Source organism: Triticum urartu, chromosome 3, assembly GCF_003073215.2.
Source record: "Triticum urartu cultivar G1812 chromosome 3, Tu2.1, whole genome shotgun sequence".
In the NCBI taxonomy this organism is placed as follows: domain Eukaryota; kingdom Viridiplantae; phylum Streptophyta; class Magnoliopsida; order Poales; family Poaceae; genus Triticum; species Triticum urartu.
The window spans coordinates 539,517,684-539,539,347 of NC_053024.1; positions in this window are offsets into that span (position 1 = coordinate 539,517,684).

Here is a 21,664-nt window from a genome sequence, read left to right on the forward strand (position 1 = left end):
GTTGAGCCAAACTGGTCGATGTCGAGTCTAGAAATGCTTTAGTTATTTGTAGGGGAATTGATTGTGGGAGGGAACATAAGGCTCTTTTACTCCTTTACCCTATGCCCTCTGATCTGAGTCATTCCCTTCTCATTCAACGTGGGTTAAGGACTAGGCTCTCTTCTTCTATTAGGTTCACGTGTTACTAATCGGTAGTAGCTTATAGGATTGTTGTTACAAGCCTTAGTACAGTTTCTACTACTTTTAGTATGTTGCTAATTGAATCAGAACCTTGATATGATGTTGTTGGGTGGTATTGCAGACTGTTGTGGATGTCTCAAATCTTTTCTGAGCATTTACAGCTGTTATGCTGTCCAATTTTCCCTAGAAATCCTAATGTCTTTGCATTGTGGTTGTGCTTTCAGATGGCCAACCGTGCTCAAAACCAAGTGGTTTGCCTGACCCGATGCCTCGACGTGCCCGGTCATACTGCTATGTTAGTCCGGGTAATGATCTAGACGGGTTACCGTTGGTATCTCGAATACACTGTCGAAGAGCAGTTCCGAGATTTTAATCAAAGCCAATATTTCTGCACTGTCAGGATATTTCCTTCTTATCCTGGATCTACCGAGCCCCTTCACTGTTCCTATGGACTCGGGGTTACTGTTGAGATGGCTGTGCAGGATGCTGCCTATTCCATGATGACCATCATGCGAGTCCGGACTAGCCTGCTTCGGAACACCGACTTCCGTTACATGCCAGCTTCACTTCCGGGAGCGCAAGGGTATCTTCAGGCTATCTATGTTGACTCCACTCAGGAGGACTCATTAACTCGTACCACTGCCGAGATGCTCGAAGATAAGGACCGAGAGAATCGGGCCTTGAGGCTGGAGCTTTTCAATACCCGTGCTGATCATTGGGCCACATTGACTCGGTTTGCACCTGCAGTGCAAGCTGGATGTATGGATACAAGGGATCTGTATCCTGTGAGATCAGCTCTGCCAGACATGGTGGATTGGCGTGATGTGGGAGGCATCACCCCACCCCGTGGTCCCCGCAGGCCACCGTTTGTTGGTCCAAGACCTCATCCTAGCCCCTATGGTCCACAGGCTCCTCAGGACCGTCTGTTCCCGGATGATCACGTTGAACTTCCAGGCTATGGAGGTGACTTCTATGAGGACTACTACGGAGCTGTCTGAGTTAGTAGTAGTATCACTAGTATTGTAATAGTTGTATCTCCACTGTCCTGCATGACTTGTGGAATATGACTTGGTGTGTAATCAATTCCGGAGGTGTAGACAAATAATGTATAGGAGCTTGGAATGCCTCTGATGAGATGTAACGTCTTTCATCATAGTTGTACTGTAGCCTGGGCTTGTACTAAACTATGTATGATGTGTATGACCGTTGGTATATATATGGCAGTTTTATATTACCATGACATACGGATGAGCATCTCTGCATTCCGTGTTATCCATTACATTCTGCACTTCCTTGCTAAGTTGAGCCATCCTTATCTAAACCGTTGTCTTGTTTTCTCCTAGGATGGTCAACACCCGCAGCAACCCTGCTGCCCCGGAGCAGGGGGAAGCCAGTGCAGCTAGGGGTGAAAATCTGCCTCACCCGCCTTCTCTGGCCGAAGTGATGCTGGAGGCGGAAAGAAACAAGCGTGAGACTAACCGCCTGCTGGAGCGGATTGAGCAGAACACTGCACGCCATCCGCGAAATGACTTGGTGTCAATCAATGACTTTATCAAGCTGTACCCACCAAAGTTTAACCATTCCGTCGAGCCCCTCGACGCGGATGACTGGCTTCGCAGCATCACCCACAAGCTACGTTCTGCCAACGTAGCCGAAGCCGACAAGGTTACTTATGCTGCCTATCATCTTGAAGGCCCTGCTAGCCTCTGGTGGGAAAATTTTGAAGCTATGCGCCCGGTCGGCCAAATCACTACTTGGGTTGAATTCAGTGAGGCTTTTCGTGAGCATCACATTCCGGAAGGTCTCATGGATCGCAAGAGGGAGGAGTTCTGCAATTTCACCCAAGGAAGACTGACTGTGGATGCATACAGTCGTGAATTTGGGAATCTGGCACGTTATGCCCCTGAAGAGGTATCTACTGACGCTAAGAAGCAGGCAAGGTTCCGCAAGGGACTTATCCCTAAGCTTCGTCACGATCTTCGTCTGCACGAGTGCACCTCCTTTCAGAAGTTGGTCAACAAAGCCATCAGTGCTGAGATAGGCCAGACTGATTATGACGCTTCACGCAAGCACTCCCATGATTTTGGCTCTTCATCCGGCTCTGGAGCTCAGAAGCGTCGGGTGTGGATCCCAAGCACGGCACTGCCACCCAGGTTCATCCCGAGGCCATCCTTTGAGGCGCCTCGTCCCAACCAGCAATTTGCACCGCCCAAGCCCTATGGTGGCCCTGCTGCTAACGCTGCTCCACGTCCCAATGTGGTGACTTGTTTCAAGTGTGGAGAGCCGGGTCACTATAGCCGAGAGTGTCCCCAGAACAACAACCCAATCAGACTGGAAAGTCCGTTGGCCGTGGTAAGCCCGCGGGAAAGACATTCTACGCCAAGCCGGTCACCACTGCCCGTGGCCATGTCAACTATGTTTCAGCCGAGGAGGCTCATGAGGATCCTAACGTCGTCCTTGGTACGCTCCTTGTTAACTGCCATCCGGCATCTGTTCTTTTCGATACTGGAGCATCTCATTCATTCATATCCGAGAACTATGCTCGATTTCATAACACGACATTCTGTGACATGCCCACTTCTATGGTTATTCAAACTCCGGGTTCCAAATGGCAAACTTCTAGAGTAAGCCATGGGAACAAAATTCTTGTCGATAGACTTGTATTCCTTGCATCCTTAATAGCTCTCAAGTCCTCAGACATAAACATCATTTTGGGTATGGACTGGATGTCAGCTCATTATGCTAAGATTGATTGTGCCACTAGAACCGTTCAACTTACTCACCCATCGAGCAAGACAGTCAATGTCTTAACTCGAGTGGCCAAGCGCCAGCTTTACTCCTTAAATGCCAACCCCCTTCCAGACCTTGAAGATGTTCCAGTAGTCCAAGACTTTCCAGATGTCTTTCCAGAAGAACTGCGAGGTGTTCCACCTGACAGGGATGTCGAGTTTGTGATAGACCTTGTTCCAGGAACCGTTCCAATTTCTAGAAGACCCTACAAGATGGCACCCTTAGAACTAGCTGAGCTTAAGAACCAACTCGATGAGTCCTTGAAAAAGGGTTTCATCCATCCTAGTTCCTCTCCTTGGGCTTGCCCCGTCCTCTTCGTCAAGAAGAAGGATGGAACGGATCGAATGGTTGTAGATTACCGACCTGTCAACTTGGTTACCATCAAGAACAAGTATCCGCTTCCCAGGATCAACGATCTGTATGATCAGCTCGCTGGATCCTCAGTCTTTTCCAAGATGGATTTGAGGTTAGGCTACCATCAAATCAAAATCAGAAACGGGGACATTCCCAAAACGCCCTTTGTTACTCGTTATGGCCAATACGAGTACACCGTTATGTCCTTCGGTTTAACCAATGCCCCAGCTACCTTCTCCCGGTTAATGAACTCGGTATTCATGGAGTATTTGGATAAATTTGTCGTAGTATACCTCGATGACATACTCATCTACTCCAAGAATGAAGAGGAACATGCCGAACATCTAAGGCTGGTATTGATGAAACTTCAAGAGCATCGCCTTTATGCCAAATTCTCCAAGTGTGAATTTTGGTTGCCAGAAGTGACCTATCTAGGCCATGTAATCTCTGGTAAGGGTATTGCTGTCAATCCCGAGCGAGTTCAAGCCATCCTTGATTGGACTCCACCTGAGACGGTCAAGCAAGTTCGGAGCTTCCTTGGCTTAGCGAGCTATTGCCGCCGCTTCATCGAGAATTTCTCCAAGGTTGCTAAACCTCTAACTGAACTCCTCAAGAAAGATAAAAAGTTCGAGTGGACTCCACTGTGCGAGTTCATCTTTCAGGAATTGAAAAGACGCCTGACATCTGCTCCCGTACTGGTACCACCAGATTTCTCCAAGGACTTTATTATCTATTGCTACACCTCGCGACAAGGACTAGGTTGCATACTCATGCAGGATCGTCAGGTAATTTCCTATGCTTCACGGCAATTACACCCACATGAGGAAAATTATCCCACACATGATCTAGAGCTTGCAGCTGTAGTCCATGCACTTAAAACTTGGCGACATTAGCTTCTCGGTAATCGTTGCGAGATCTTCACCGATCACCAAAGTTTGAAATATATCTTCACCCAACCAGATTTGAATCTCAGGCAAAGACGTTGGGTCGAGTTGATCTCGGATTACGACTTAGGAATAACTTACACCCCGGGCAAAGCCAATGTCATGGCTGATGCGCTAAGTCGTAAGTCCTATTGTAACAACCTGATGTTACAACAAAGTCAACCACTTCTCCATGAGGAATTTCGTAAGCTTAATCTTACATTGTTCCTAGAGGTTTTCTATCCACCCTGGTGGCGAAACCTAACCTTATGGATCAAATCATAACCGCCCAGCGGTATGATAAGGGCATATCCCGGATAAAGGAAAACATCGCTAGCGGAGTTGCTAAATGTTTCTCCATGGATGAGCGAGGTGTTGTCTTCTTCGAGAACCGTTTGGTGGTTCCCAAGAAACATCTACGTCAGTTGATCCTTAAGGAAGCTCATGAATCCCCTCTCACCATTCATCTCGGTAGTACTAAAATGTATCAAGACCTACGCCAGAGGTTTTGGTGGACTAGGATGAAGAGAGAAATCGCTCAATACATTGCTAATTGCGACGTTTGTCGTCGTGTTAAAGCAGAGCATCAACGGCCTGCTGGCACCCTTCAACCTTTGGCTATTCCCGAATGGAAATGGGATAAAACCAGTATGGATTTCATCACTGGGTTTCCCAGGACCAAGAGAGGGAATAATGCCATCTTGGACGTGATCGACCGACTTTCCAAAGTAGCCCACTTTCTACCTGTTCGTGAGAGTATCACTGCTAGCCGGCTAGCCGATTTATACATCTCCCGAATAGTGTCTCTTCATGGTGTTCCATTGGAAATTAACTCAGACCATGGGAGTCTCTTCACCTCTTGATTTTGGGAAAGTTTCCAAAATGCTATGGGAACTCGTCTCTCTTTTAGTACCGCCTTCCATCCTCAATCAAGTGGTCAAGTGGAGCGAGTCAATCAAATTCTGGAAGATATGCTCTGAGCTTCTGTCATCTCGTTCGGAATGAGTTGGGAGAAATGCCTTCCATTCGCGGAGTTTTCTTATAACAATAGTTATCAAACTAGCTTGGGCAAGGCTCCTTTCGAAGTTCTCTATGGACGAAAATGTCGAACGCCTCTTAACTGGTCAGAAACCGGGGAAAGACAACTCTTTGGCCTGGATATGATTCAGGAAGCAGAAGAGCAGGTTCGCGTTATTCGTGAGAAATTGAAAACAGCCCAATCTCGTCAAAAGATTCAATATGATTGTAAACATAAGCCTATGACTTATGAAGTCGGCGAGAAGGCTTACCTTCGGATTACTCCGTTAAAGGGAAACCATCATTTCGGTATCAAAGGCAAATTGGCTCCTCGTTACATTGGACCCTTTCGCATTCTTGCCAAACGGGGAGAAGTTGCCTACCAATTGGAACTACCTTCGCATCTTTCCAGAGTTCACGATGTCTTCCACATTTCTCAACTCAGGCGTTGCTTCGCAGATCCTATCCGTGGAGTGGACCACGAAACGCTTGATTTACAAGATAACCTCTCATATCGGGAATATCCCGTTCGTATCCTTGATCAAGCCGAGCGTACCACTCGACACCATAACATCAAGTTTCTCAAGGTTCAGTGGTCACACCATTCCGAGAAAGAAGCCACTTGGGAAAGGGAGGATCGTCTTCGACTCGAGTACCCCACCTTCTTCCCGGAGGATCCTAAATCTCGGGACGAGATTCTTTTGAGTGGAGGTGAGTTGTCACACCCTAGTTAGTTCAAGCATTAGAGTGTGCATCATGTTTAAATTCCTCTTAAATTTGAAATGGGGAAGACAGAACCCCCAACACCCCCCCTGGAAACAACTAGGGTTTACTAAAATTATTTTCAATGAACCTGAAATGCCCTTCTAAAAAGTTCACTCTCTTTGTCTTGGGTTGGAACCTCTGGCAAAATTGGTGCACAATTTTCTAGGTCAACAGAAGGTCATTGAATTAAATCATAAGTATTTGAATTTGGGCATTTAAATGCTATAAAATAATTTAAATGCTCAAATAATTCTGGAAATAAATGTTTGCTGTTGGAAATATTCTAAACAGAGCCCACAATTATTTTCAGGATTTTTGGAAACGTTTTAGTATTTTTTTAATAAAGCCCAACAGTTGTAGAAAAAAATAGAAAACAGAAACAAATAAGAAAAAAAGAGAGGGAAACCCACCTGGGCCTCACCTATGCTAGCCCAGCCCACCTGGCTCGGCCCAGCCGACTGGCCTTGCCAGTCGTCCTCCTCCTCCCGCCAGGAGGACGAGGAGCGCGTGGCCGGCGCCCGTGGCCACACGCCGGCCACCTCCTGCTTCTGCAGACGCCCTGGAGGCATCTAGGGGTGCCACGCCGACACCCACGTCCCCCTCTGTCCCTCCCTCACTCCCCCCGTGCTCCTCTCCCTCCTCTGGCTCTCCTCTCGCACGCACCGAGAGCCATTGTCGCCGCCGTTCGCCGTAGTCGACACCAGAGCCACCCCCTCGCCTCTCCGACAAGCCCATTAGCTCTGCGCTGCTGTCCTCGACCTCTCCGTCGACTCACGCAAGCTCGGACGACCCCAAGACGACGTGGTCACCTTCTTCCCTGTCTACGGCCGCCGGATGCCGTCGTTCGATTCGCCGACCTCAAGTCCTCCCCGAGCTCACTAGCCTGCTCAGCGAGTTCCCTGTGAGCCCATCTTTCCTCCTCCCCTCTCCCCGCGCTCGTCCGCATCCTCCAACCCCCTCTGCCATCGAGGCCGAGAGCTCAGCTCCGCCGGCCATGTCGCCACCGTGGGCACAGGCGCGTAAGCTTGAATCCGAGCACGCCTTCGTCTTCCATGCGCTCCCAGGAGCCTAACGCACCACTCCCCGCGCCTCGCCGTGCCTCGTAGCGCCGGGTTCATCCACGCCCGAACTTCGGCGACTGCCAAGGTCGTCGCCGGCGTCGTTTCCGGCCTCCCCGAGCCCCACTTCCTCCACCAAACGATGCGGCTCGCTCCCCGCGTCACGTAGCTGCTCTCCGTCGTCGTTTTGGTCGCCGGAAATGCAAACCCGAGCCCCTCCGCCGCGTCTGACGTCGCCGGCGTCAAGCCGCCGGCGAGTTTGACTCAGTTTGACCCCTGTGTGGGCCCAGGTAGACCCCCCTGAGTCTATGACAGGTGGGGCCGGTCTGCTAATTAGTTTAGGATTAGTTTTAACTAAGTTTAATTAGTTCAGTCACTGACATGTGGGCCTAGGCCCCACTGATAGCTAATTAGTGTTAATCTAATTCTGTTAACTAGTTGTGACACTGACAGAGAGGGCCCACCAGTCAGGTTTGACCTGGCCGACCCAGTTGACCCGCTGACGTCACATCTATGTCATGCTGACGCATTAATTCAATTACTGGATTTATTCTTTAATAGGAAATTCCAAAAAATAGTCAAAACTTCTAAAAATCATAGAAAATCAACCATAGCTCCAAATGCAAAGTTTTATATATGAAAAATGATCAGAAAAATTCAATCTATCCATCTGTAATGGTTTCATGCATGAAAAAACAAGTTAACCTTGCTGTTTAAGAAGAATAAGGTAATACACTAATAAGGCCATGTTTAATGAGCTAATATTTGAATCTTTGATTCAAATGAGTTCATCCCTTTCTGTTTTAGCTTGCATTAGGCCAAGACACTTTCATCTTGCCATGTCATAGCATGCATCATATTGTTGCATATTGCCATGTGTTGATTATGTTCGGTGTGACTTTCGTGGTAGATTCTGCCTCTGAGGATAACCCCGAGTATCCGTCTGAAGGGCGGTACCCTACTACCTCTACAACAGGCAAGCAACCCATTGATCATTCCGATACAAACCCATGTTCTCGCTTCTGCTCTTGTTTACTGCATTAAGACAACGCGATTCAAACTGCTGTGTGCCACGGTAGTTGAACCCTTATCCTCTGCATGACCTGTCATTGCCACAGTAACTAGATGAAACCCACTAGCATGTGTAGGAGTTGATTGAGCCATGTAAGTGATTCCTACCTTGCTATGCCTGCTATGCTTAGAGTTGTGTCAGGTCTGGTTCATCTGGGTGATGGGCTAGAGTGATATGATTATGTCGGTAATATGAGGGATGTGTTGAACATGTTTTGGTAAAGGTATCGATGAGAGGCCATGTAGGAGTACGTGGTGGGTTGTTTCATTGAGGCCGTCCCTAAGAACTGAGATCTGTATGTGTGATTTAAGATTCAGCTACTACCATGCATTGGGATCCTTAATTGACCCTCTCGGCTTCTTAAATACCCTAGTACTCTGTCCAGGAGTTGCAAATAGTTTCTGGTGTTTGTAGGTCATGTGTTGGCGGTCGTGCGTAGCGCTGACCCTAGGGGTGGGCTATGTTGCGGTAGATACACCATGGCACGGTGTACCGAGTCACCCGTTTGGTGTCTCGGGAACCCTGTTCACATCGTTCGGGGCTGTAAGTGGAAATCTCGGCCGGACTCCCTGCGGATGGAACCTGGATAGGCAATAAACCTGGACTAGAGACTTAAGTGTTTAGGTAGGCCGTGGCCGACACCCTCGCTGGGCTTCCGCTTGAAGGTTGCCGAGTACATGTCGTGTAAACGGCGGTAAGTGGTGAAAGCGTGTATGAAGAAGTACACCCCTGCAGGGTATAAAACTATTCGAATAGCCGCGTCCGCGGTAAAGGACTACTTGGTTGCCTATACAGTTCATAGACAAGTTAATGGATACTACTAAAAGACTCAAGATAAGTGTGAGTACCGAGGAAGGCCCTCTTGTAGGATGAAGAGAGAGGATCCCCGGTGGAGTATTGTGTTGGTGAGTAGTGGACTCGTGTGCGAAAACTATTTTACTAGTGGAGTTCCGTAGGATAGCTTAGCCAACAGTTAAAGCTGGCTTGCTGCAATAACCCCACCACCTTCTTGAGAATGAGCATGTATATTAGGTTCTGATGTAAGACTTGCTGAGTACCTTGTACTCATGTTTGCTTATTTATTGTTTTTAGACGACAACACCGCCCCCTCCGATGGGTTTTATGTAGACCTTGATGTCGATGAGTGACTAGCCACCCAGGTGGTGATCCTGGCCATGGAGGGCCCTATGTAGATAGACAGGCTTCGAGAAGCCTTCTTTCTTTCTAGTGTCTGTACTCAGACTAGCTGCTTCCGCTTGTGCTTGTATGATTGTATGACTTGAGTGTCGGGTCATGTGACCCCTATCTGTATGAACATGTTATGTATGGCTCTCTGGAGCCTTTAAATAAAGTACTTGAGTTGTAGAGTTTTGTTGTGATGCCATGTTGTATGTACTCACATCGGGCATATTGTGTGTATGATTGAAATGCTTGGTATGAGTGGGATCCGGTTGTTTATCCTTGGCAGCCTTTCTTATGGGGAAATGTAGTATAGTGTTCCTCGAGCCATAGTAGTCCGCTACAGCCCGGTTCACCGGAGTCCTGCTAGCCCAGCACTACTGCTCAGGACACTTGACTGGCCGGCATGTGATTCACATCGTTCCTATGTCTGTCCTTTCGGGGAAATGTCACGCGGTGACATCCGGAGTCCTGCCTAGCCTGCTATAGCCCGGGTTTCCCCGGAGTCCTGTTAGCCCAGTGCTACAGCCCGGAATCACTCGCTGATGACCGACATGCTCGATGTGATTCATGTATGCCTATCTCCATAGGTCTGTGCCGCTTTGGGTTCACGACTAGCCATGTCGGCCCGGGTTCTCTGTCATATGGATGCTAGCGACACTATCATATACGTGAGCCAAAAGGCGCAAACGGTCCCGGGCCATGGTAAGGCGACACCCGTGGGATACCGTGCATGAGGCTGCAAAGTGATATGAGGTGTTACCGGCTAGATCGATGTGACTTGGAATCGGGGTCCTGACAGGTAGATAAATGCACCACCAGAAGTTCAGAAGCTCAGTTCATTTGACCTGATTGTTACGTTTTCATGTTGTATTGTCCGATGGAGCACCATAACCTTCGCCTTCATTTCTCCTAGGCTCCTGAACAACATAGGTAATGTCTGATACTCTGGTTTCAAAACCATGCATATCTTGACGACATCGAACAGTGTCTGTCCTTGTTTCACAAAGGGTCTCTATTAGGGAATGGACTTGTGTCTGGAGCACAGATATAACATTGTTTTGAGCTTGCATATCTTGATCATGAGGCAGCTTGGACGAGATTGCCTTAACAACCAACCCAGTATTATGCAGGAACATGCTTTTGGCACCGTTAGTGGACAGGTGCTGACCCACTGCATCAAGAGCTGACATTGCGGTTATAGTTGCCTCGCCACCTTCAGAAGGTGGTGGTTCCACTATTTTTCCCATAGCTTGCTGAAAAGTTGAGTTTTTACATTAGTAGTACCAGAACTGAAGATATTAAGGAGGCAGCAAAACCAAACAAAATAGCTTTGGTCTATATACAGAAATTATTCTGGTGAACCCATGTAACATATTAGTTGTATTTTACTGCAAAGTACATAATAAAACCAGGTTCCAAACATATGACCATGTACCATGGCTAATGTATTGTCTATTTCTTCACATTGTATTGACAGCTAAGGATAAAGAGACAAAGTTTATAATACGGTAAGCATAGTATGACATCATTCATATCACAAAATAACTGAGAACAGACAAACGGGCAATTGTAACGTTGTGTGGGCAAGTCCAGCATGGAACTAGATTACAGGTCAAGATCAAAGGAACATCACTCCTCTCTTTTAAACCTTGTAAGGTGCAATGATACGCTAAGACAATTCTGTATAAAATTTAAAAGAGTAATAGACATTGGCTATAAACCATGCAGTTCAAGGCACGAGTCAGAGTAAGTAGTAGTTAAAAGGCATGAGGATTAAGGACTTACAACAACGGCTTTGATTGGTGTAGTCATGCCCTTCATCTTGCTGGTGTGACAGTCCTTGAATATTTCCACAGCATTTGGTTCATGTACTTTTTGGTCCTTGCGGGCTTTCCTCTGCATTTGGAACAAGTCAATATAGATCTAATAATATGATAGAGCAAAAAGAGTGAAACAACAGCTAATTACAAGAGCCTCGCAGTGTGCAATATAGCTACGTGATCCTGTCATCTGTTGGAATTTCACTTTTGTATGGTTGGCCTTGTTCTTTGAATAGTTCACCTACAAGAAGATAGATTTGTGTGGCACATGCATAAATAGGACTTCAACATGTGATCTGATCACACACACACACACACACACATATATATATATATATAATGTACCTGATACTTTGGATCAGACCAGTGTTTAACGAGGCCTCTCCAGTCTTCATTCGATATATTTTCCACTAGAGATGTTTGGGCAAGTTCACTGTTAGCCTTGCCTTCAAAGTGAGTTTTCCTCAAGTTATATTGATACTGTCGTAGAGCAGACTTGAAAACATGGGTGCAAGCTTGTTTGGTTGCATCATCTTGGCTATCCAACTTGAACCTCATATGTTGAAAATTATGGGAGTCTCATTATCAGCAACCTAGAAAGTATGGGACAGAGCAAGACGATATTACTAGTTTCCATCCATAACCATACTTACAGATAAATGGTCGAGGAAGGTGTTGAACTGGGTTTCGTCTTTGTCATTCCTGTACTGAATCCATGTTGGGAGGATATGTACATGACACCTAACGACAACTGCTGCCTCTGATACTAACTTGGCTGACTCTGTAGCATCACATGGCCTTTTTAAACCTGCCTCAAAACGGATCTCCATTCTTCCTCCTCTAGATTTATTTAACCTATCGAGCATTATCCCCGATGTTTGTTTCCTCTTGCACCTAGGTGCTAGTCCAACAACAAACATAGGAAGTGTTAGTGTACATCAAACTATGAGACTACATATAAAGAAGCATGCAACTGTAACTTGACTCCAGCAACTACCTTCTTCCTGTTGAAGCTCACAAAGTTCATCTGATCTTGCCAACTCATCTTGTGTCAAGAGTGCTTCGGAAGTAGTGTTGGGTGGCAAGGGAGCTTGGGAACGTGCTGCTAGCTGAGTCAACCAACGACTAAATCGTGCAGCTGGTGGTACGGTGGAAGGTGTTGCAACAACTAGGGCTGTCTCTGCTTGTTTGGTGGCAGCTATTTGTTTCTGTTTGGCTTGTTCTACAGCTCGTGTAGCACTGGATACCCTATTTGTACAATTTTCCGCTAGACTTTGACCTTCTATTGCACCATCAGTACCAGCAGAATCTGTAGGATTCTTCCGCTTCCCGTTCCGTGTCAATCTGTGTTGCTTCCTCTTTCTCTATGCCATGTTAAGTCAAGCCGACAAGAAAAATGAATAAGAATTTAGTTCTTCAGAACAAATTGATGTGTGATACAGACAAACTGAACTTTGATGTTAGACAACCACATGATAGGAGGATGTAATATGTACGAAAAATAGGACGGCATGAGATAACCAGAACTATGATGTGTAAACTAAGCAGAAGACATTTCACTAAACTAGAAGCAATGCAATGGAAGGTAGACACCATATGAAAGATGCTACAAATATCGCTCTACCAAGTTAACAGTGTCCCATCATAAATGGCATTTAAACAAATGTGAAGCAGTACAAGAAATAAATCATATGCAAGATGCAAACAACATCACACTACCAAGTTAAAGGTCTCGCGTCATTAGTGCCATTGCATATTCACAACTTATGATGTGTAAACTAAGGAGAAGGCATTTCAATAAATTAGAAGCAATGAAAGCTAGACACCATATGAAATATGCAACGAATATCACTCTACCAAGTTAAAATTGTCTCGTCATAAGTGCCATTTCAACAAATTAGAAGTAGTACAAGCTAGAAAAGAATGCGAGATGTAACCTATATCACACTCCCAAGTCAAATGTGTCTTATGATAAATGATTGTTGCAGGTTACACAAGAGTTGTACTTTGATGTAAGAACATGGTGTGATAGACATATATTGTATATTCTAGAAACAGGAACACGTGTCTTATTCACAAGTATAATGTGTAAAGTAAGCAGATGGAATTCAACAAAATTAGAAGCAATACAAGCTAGACATCATACATAACATGCAACCACATATAACAGTGCCAAGTTATAGGGAGCACCTGTGATGGTGCACTAGGGGAGACGTGCTCATCATCAACACAGCTACGTTGAGTGTCTATGCATGTGTTATCTTGGAAATCATCTTGGGGGTGGAGGAGTAGAATCTGTAGTGGCCCTCAGTTTGGAAGGAGCACCTTTATCCACTGCCTTGCTAACTTCCTTCTGCTTTATTGATTTTGAATTGTCAAGTAAAACCGACAAGAAAAAGCAATAAAATTCACTCTTCATAACTCATTCGTGCATGATACTGACAATCACTACTTTGATGTAAGGCAAACACATGATACCAGGATGGAATATGTATGAAAAAACGGGACGTCATGGCATATTCACAACTGTTTGTGTAAACTAAGCAGAAACCATTTCAACAAATTAGAAGCAATGCAATCTAGACACCACATGAAAGATGCAACCAATATGACTCTGCCAAGTTAAAAGCGTCCCATCATAAATGGCATTTCAACAAATTAGAAGAAGCGCATGCTATAAATCATATGAAAGATGCAACTAATATCACACTGCATAAACTAAAGGTGTCTTGTCATATTGATTGATGCGGGATACAAAAAAACAATAGTTTTATGTAAGGACATGCTTAATAGACAGATGTACTATGTACTAAAAACAGGAAGGCATGTCACATTAACATGTATAATGTATAAACTAAGCAGAATAGCACATGCAATTTAACCAGATTGGAAGAATTACAATCTAGACACCATATGCAACATGCAACCACATATCACACTGCCAAGTTAGAGCAAGCACCTGCGATGCTAGTGTAGGGGAAATGTGGTAATCAACTACAGAGCTACATTCACTATCTTCATCTAGCCTTGCTATTTCTTGAGAATCATGCTGGGAGGCTAATGCTGCATTCTTTAAATGAGGATCTTTACTCACAGTAGTCCACTGGCCTGACTGCCTCATCATAAGTGATTGATGAGGGATACACAAGAACATTAGTTTGATGTAAGAACATGGTTAATAGACAGATGTACTTGTACGTACCAAAAACATGAAGACATGTCATATTCAAAGGCATAATGTGTAAGCTAAGCAGATGCAATTTAACCAAATTGGAAGCAATACAAGCTAGACATCCGGCTGGAGTGGTGAGCATGATCATCTAGGACCTGAGAGCCTGGTGGGAGGCGGGCTGGTTCGCCACCACCGTGGCTTTTTAGTTGGCTTCCAGGTAATGCCTGTCTGTGCTGGGCTTGTCACTGGCTCGGCCAGTGCCCTGACTAGCTATTTGTCTTCTGGTGCTCACGGGATGGTGGTTCATGTAAAAATATCTTTCCTTATCTTAATAAAGACCGACTTCGGCCTTTCGAATACAACCTAGACACCATATGCAACATGCAACATGCAACCACATATGGCACCGTGAAGTTAAAGCAAGCACCTGGGATGGTGATTCATTGCTAGCGAGGTCATCAACTCCAGAGCTATGTTTACCGTCTCCATCTGCTGACACTGCACCTATTATAAGGCTGAAACGTGTCTGGCCTATCCGTGTACGACGCTGGAGCGACTTCTCTCTTTTCTTTTTTGCTTCTCTCATAGCAGCAGAGTCTGAAATACCCTTGCATAAAAACACAATAGTGAGAGTATGGGTGAAGTGTGTGCAGAACTACTACACTGTAAAAGTTGCAGATAGCAGGTGGCTGAAAAATAAATGACATAAGACATATGATAGCTCTACAACATTGCATGGCAAACAAAATTAGATTCTACTCCGTATGATTTTGTAATATATGAGCACAGGAAATGCAGGTAGTCCTCCAGCACACCACCACATGTGGTCCTATGAAGATAACGGTCGACTAAAAATAAATAGGTCAGTCAATTTTTTTATGAACCGTCCGATCTATAAGGAACGGGCAGATGGCCTTCATCTAGCTCTCGCCAGTCACTGTTGACGATATTTCTCAAACCGCCAACAACCACCGGCCCAGACCCCTGCCTCCGCCGCGCCGCTCTCCCCTTGGCCTCACATCACCACCGTGCTTGGCAGCGCCCCCAGGCCATCCCTTTAATCCCGGCTGACCTCCAGATCGGGCGGCAGCATCTCTAGGCCCCACACACCCCTAAGATAAACACCGAGGCACTGCTTCCCCGGCGTAATCGGTGAACTAGTGGATGTTACACCGGGGAATGCTTCCGTTATTGGGAATCAACTAACCAGGAATTGAAATCCAGGGGGCGACGGACCTCTAGCTAAGGTGAAATAGTATATGAGGAGAAACCTTGTGCATCGCAAGTTACTAGGAACATCTAGTATCAAGAAGAAGCGGTCAACTAGTGTCTTCTGTGGGATGAATACCATGCAAGCATACACGTAAGATTTGCACGAATAAGGGAAGAGTGGTACCATTTTTGGTTGCCAGTGTGGTCGCCTCGATATGTCGCGCTGACCTTCTTCTTTTTGCCGGGGAAACCGAAGTTTTGGAGGAGGGTGCAAGCTTGGACGAACCCATGGCCAAATTGTTGACTGTGTTGCCGTGGCCGTATGTCGGTGGAGGGGAAGCAAATCCGAGGTGGCGAATGATGACCCACAAGTATAGGGGATCTATCGTAGTCCTTTTGATAAGTAAGAGTGTCGAACCCAACGAGGAGCAGAAGGAAATGATAAGCAGTTTTCAGTAAGGTATTCTCTGCAAGCACTAAAATTATTGGTAACAGATAGTTTTGTGATAAGGTAATTTTTAACAGGTAACAAATAATAAAAGTAAATAAGGTGCAGCAAGATGGCCCAATCCTTTTTGTAGCAAAGGACAAGCCTGGACAAACTCTTATATAAAGGAAAACGCTCCCGAGGACACATGGGAATTATCGTCAAGCTAGTTTTCATCACGCTCATATTATTCGCGTTCGGTACTTTGATAATTTGATATGTGGGTGGACCGGTGCTTGGGTACTGCCCTTCCTTGGACAAGCATCCCACTTATTATTAACCCCTCTTGCAAGCATCCGCAACTACAAAAGAAGTATTAAGGTAAACCTAACCATAGCATGAAACATATGGATCCAAATCAGCCCCTTACGAAGCAACTCATAAACTAGGGTTTAAGCTTCTGTCACTCTAGCAACGCATCATCTACTTATTACTTCCCAATGCCTCCCCCTAGGCCCAAACAATGGTGAAGTGTCATGTAGTCGACGTTCACATGACACCACTAGAGGAGAGACAACATACATCTCATCAAAATATCGAACGAATACAAAATTCACATGACTACTTATAGAAAGACTTCTCCCATGTCCTCAGGAACAAACATAACTACTCAAAAATCATATTCATGTTCATAATCAGAGGGGTATTAATATGCATAAAGGATCTGAACATATGATCTTCCACCAAATAAACCAACTAGCTTCAACTACAAGGAGTAATCAACACTACTAGCAACCCACAGGTACGAATCTGAGGTTTTGGGACAAATATTGGATACAAGAGATGAACTAGGGTTTGAGATGAGATGGTGTTGGCGACGATGTTGATGGAGAATGATCCCCTCCTGATGAGAGGATTGATGGTGATGATTTCTCCCTCCTGGAGGGATGCTTCCCCGGCAGAACAGCTCCGCCTGAGCCCTAGATTGGTTCCGCCAAGGTTCCGCCTCATGGCGGCGGTGTTTCGTCCCGAAAGCTTTCTTATGATTTTTTCCGGACGAAAGATCTCATATAGCAGAAGATGGGCACCGGAGGCCTGCCAGGGGACCCATGAGGCAGGGGCGCGCCCCCACCCTCGTGGATGGTGGGTGGCCCCCTCTGGTGCTTCCTTCGCCTAATATTTTTTATATATTCTAAAAATGACTCCCGTGGAGTTTCAGGACTTTTGGAGCTGAGCAGAATAGGTCTCTAATATTTGCTCCTTTCCCAGCCCAGAATTCCAGCTGCCGGCATTCCCCTCTTCATGTAAACCTTGTAAAATAAGATAGAATAGGCATAAGTATTGTGACATAATGTGTAATAACAGCCCATAATGCAGTAAATATTGATATAAAAGCATGATGCAAAATGGACGTATCAACTCCCCCAAGCTTAGACCTCGCTTGTCCTCGAGTGGAAGCCGACATCAAAAAATATGTCCACATGTTTAGAGATAGAGGTGTCGATAAAATAAAATATGGACATGAGGGCATCATGATCATTCTTAGAACAACAACATATATATAGGACAACATATATATAGGACAACACTATTCTAATCCTGGGATTAGAATAGTTATTTGGATCACGCTCGTCCTATATAGGGCCGAGGAGATCCTCCCGAACCTAAACCCACCTTATCTACCTGGCGCTCCAACGCACCACCCGCCGTCGGGCCCCTGGCTCCAGCGCGCCTCCCACCGCCCCCAACCCAGCACGCCTCCCGCCGCCGGCCCACTGGCTCTGGCGCGCCTCCCGCCGCCCCCAACCCAGCGCGCCTCCCGCCGCCGGCCCACTGGTTCTGGCGTGCCTCCTGCTGCCACTCCTAACCCCAGCGCGCCTCCTACCGCCGGGCCCCCCAGCTCGGGCGCGCCTCCCGCCGCCGCCCTCGAACTCCAGTGTGCCTCCCGCCGCCTTCCATCCCCACTGCTCCAAGAACTGGAACGAAGTGGTGACGTCCACTGCGCCCTTCTCTCCATTGCCCAATCACTCCACCCCTTCTGTCAGGTGAGGCCCATGGGGTCGCATCCCACATGCGTGACCTGCACAGGCATATCTTGTCGACCTTCTCCAGCACTTGTCTTCAACCTTCCCGGCAATTCTCACTTCTGCAGCGATGGCCTCTCCCCCTAGCCATGCGTCATATCCCTCAAGCTCGAGCTGTCGTGAGTGGGGAAGCCACCTCTTGGAGACAGCGCCGAGGACGCATCCCATGCGGTGGAGAGCAGCAAAGGCCAAGGGGCACGCATGCAGACTAGGAAGGTCGACGAACAATGCCACTGCCTTCGGCTGCCTGCACGCCACCGCTCCCCTTATAACTTGTACGCGTTGCTGCCAGCCAATTCCTCTCACAGATGTTGTTGAAGTAGAAATGTACAGCTGGGGAGCCGCCCGTGCATAAGTGGCAAAAACACGGATGTACGATCCAGTAGAGCAACATACGAGTGAGGAGTTCAATTTGAGTTTGCTTTTCAGTCATATTCTATGGTTGAATGTTATCATAGCATTCTACTTTAATCCATTGTTTTCTCAACCTCCCGTTTCATATCAAGAAGCACTTCCTCAACCTGTGACACGGGTTCAATTTCAAGTTCGACAGATGTTTCAATTCGGACATTTTTCAATCAAGTATGGGTTACTCTGCTTATTTTTCAACACTGCTTATTTTTCTGTCGATGTCCACCAAGTATTTTTGGTCGATGTCCACCAAGTATTTCCGGTCTAGGGAGATTTCGTTAGAGACAACAGGAACCATGTTCAACACTGCTTATTTTTCTGTTTTAGACTGGCGAATCTGAAGGAAATATGCCCTAGAGGCAATAATAAAGTTATTATTTTATTTCCTTATATCATGATAAATTTTTATTGTTCATGCTAGAATTGTATTATCCGGAAACATAATACTTGTGTGAATACATAGACAAACTAAACGTCACTAGTATGCATCTACTTGACTAGCTCGTTAATCAAAGATGGTTATGTTTCCTAACCATAGACATGTGTTGTCATTTGATTAACGGGATCACATTATTAGGAGAATGATGTGATTGACATGACCCATTCCATTAGCTTAGCACCCGATCGTTTAGTACGTTGCTATTGCTTTCTTCATGACTTATACATGTTCCTATGACTATGAGATTATGCAACTCCCGTTTGCCGGAGGAACACTTTGTGTGCTACCAAACATCACAATGTAACTAGGTGATTATAAAGGAGCTCTACAGGTGTCTCCAAAGTTAAATGTTGGGTTGGCGTATTTCGAGATTAGGATTTGTCACTCCGATTGTCGGAGAGGTATCTCTGGGCCCTCTCAGTAATGCACATCACATAATCCTTGCAAGCATTGCAACTAATGAGTTAGTTGTGAGATGATGTATTATGAAATGAGTAAAGATACTTGCCGGTAACGAGATTGAACTAGGTATTGAGATACCGACGATCGAATCTCGGGCAAGTAACATACCGATGACAAAGGGAACAACGTAGGTTGTTATGCGGTCTAACCGATAAAGATCTTCATAGAATATGTGGGAGCCAATATGAGCATCCAGGTTCCGCTATTGGTTATTGACCGGAGACGTGTCTCGGTCATGTCTACATTGTTCTCGAACCCGTAGGGTCCGCACTCTTAAGGTTTCGATGAGAGTTATATTATGAGTTTATGAGTTTTGATGTACCGAAGTTAGTTCGGAGTCCCGGATGTGATCACGAACATGACGAGGAGTCTCAAAATGGTCGAGACATAAAGATTGATATATTGGACGGCTATATTCGGACACCGAAAGTGTTCCGGGTGATTTCGGAGAAAACCGGAGTGCCGGAGGGTTACCGGAACCCCCCCGGCAGAAGTAATGGGCCTTATGGGCCCTAGTGGAGAGAGAGAGGGGCGGCCAGGGTGGGCCGCGCGCCCCCTCCCCCTCTGGTCCGAATTGGACTAGGAGAGGGGGGTGGCGCCCCCCTTTCCTTCTCCCTCTCCCCCTTCCTTTCCCCTCCTAGTAGGAGTAGGAAAGAGGGGAGTCCTACTCCTACTAGGAGGAGGAGGACTCCTCCTTGGCGCGCCCTAGGGCCGGCCGGCCTCCCCCCTTGCTCCTTTATATACGGGGGCAGGGGCACCCCTAGACAGACAAGTTGATCCTCGTGATCGTTTTCTTAGCCATGTGCGGTGCCCCCTTCCACCATACTCCTCGATAATATTGTAGCAGTGCTTAGGCGAAGCCCTGCGACGGTAGAACATCAAGATCGTCACCACGCTGTCGTTCTAACGGAACTCTTCCCCGACACTTTGCTGGATCAGAGTCCGGGGATCGTCATCGAGCTGAACGTGTGCTAAAACTCGGAGGTGCCGTAGTTTCGGTGCTTGATCGGTCGGGCCGTGAAGATGTACAACTACATCAACCGCGTTGTCATAACGCTTCCGCTATTGGTCTACGAGGGTACGTAGATCATACTCTCCCCTCTCGTTGCTATGCATCACCATGATCTTGCGTGTGTGTAGGAATTTTTTTGAAATTACTACGTTCCCCAACAGTGGCATCCGAGCCAAGTTTTATGTGTTGATGTTATATGCACGAGTAGAACACAAGTGAGTTGTGGGCGATATAAGTCATACTGCTTACCAACATGTCATACTTTGGTTTGGCGTTATTGTTGGATGAAGCGGCCCGGACCGACATTACGCGTACGCTTACGCGAGACTGGTTCTACCGACGTGCTTTGCACACAGGTGGCTGGCGGGTGTCAGTTTCTCCAACTTTAGTTGAACCGAGTGTGGCTACGCCCGGTCCTTGTGAAGGTTAAAACAGCACCAACTTGACAAACTATCGTTGTGGTTTTGATGCGTAGGTAAGATTGGTTCTTGCTTAAGCCCGTAGCAGCCACGTAAAACTTGCAACAACAAAGTAGAGGACGTCTAACTTGTTTTTGCAGGGCATGTTGTGATGTGATATGGTCAAGACATGATGCTAAATTTTATTGTATGACATGATCATGTTTTGTAACTGAGTTATCGGCAACTGGCAGGAGCCATATGGTTGTCGCTTTATTGTATGCAATGCAATTGCGCTGTAATGCTTTACTTTATCACTAAGTGGTAACGATAGTCGTGGAAGCATAAGATTGGCGAGGTGACAATGATGCTACGATGGTGATCAAGGTGTCGCGCGGGTGACGATGATGATCATGACGGTGCTTCGAAGATGGAGATCACAAGCACAAGATGATGATGGCCATATCATATCACTTATATGATTGCATGTGATGTTTATCTTTTATGCATCTTATCTTGCTTTGATTGACGGTAGCATTTTAAGATGATCTCTCACAAATTATCAAGAAGTGTTCTACCTGAGTATGCACGTTGCGAAAGTTCTTCGTGCTGAGACACCACGTGATGATCGGGTGTGATAGGCTCTACGTTCAAATACAACGGGTGCAAAACAGTTGCACACGCGGAATACTCAGGTTATACTTGACGAGCCAAGCATATACAGATATGGCCTCGGAACACGAAGACCGAAAGGTCGAGCGTGAATCATATAGTAGATATGATCAACATAGTGATGTTCACCAATGAAACTACTCCATCTCACGTGATGATCGGACATGGTTTAGTTGATTTGGATCACGTGATCACTTAGAGGATTAGAGGGATG